This window comes from Morus notabilis, unplaced genomic scaffold (assembly GCF_000414095.1).
Source record: "Morus notabilis unplaced genomic scaffold, ASM41409v2 Scaffold115, whole genome shotgun sequence".
Lineage (NCBI taxonomy): Eukaryota > Viridiplantae > Streptophyta > Magnoliopsida > Rosales > Moraceae > Morus > Morus notabilis.
Window position 1 is genome coordinate 1,177,763 of NW_010361020.1, and position 493 is coordinate 1,178,255.

Here is a 493-nt window from a genome sequence, read left to right on the forward strand (position 1 = left end):
AATGGCAAGGACTAGGCCCTGAGAAAATCGGGAGTTAGAATAAAGATACAAAGAACGAATCTTAAAAAAAAAAAAGGGCACAGTCGAAACTTACATGAATCTGGAAGGAAATCTGCTTGCGCTGACGGTCCACCAGAGAAGACTAAGCAGCGAAGATCCAGTGCAGCTTAAGGAATGATTCATACAAAGCCTAGAAGACAAGGGAAAAGCGAGGAGGAAGCTTCAGCATGGCCCTAATCTCGGCGTCAGAAATATCCGGGACTTGGAAGTTGGAATCCATGATTTTTGAACCCAGCATAATCACGCGTTCCCTAGGCACCAGAGGCATACCAGCAACATCGGGGATCGAAACTGCCGACGTCCAAGTCCCAGTCTCCGGCGCCTTCTCTTTTTGCCTTCTTTTAGGCGTAGGAGCTTCCACCCCCGACCCCGAAGAAACCTCCACGGTCTTCTTTCTCTTCGGCGCCAGAGAAGAGGTGCTGGCTTTCTCTTT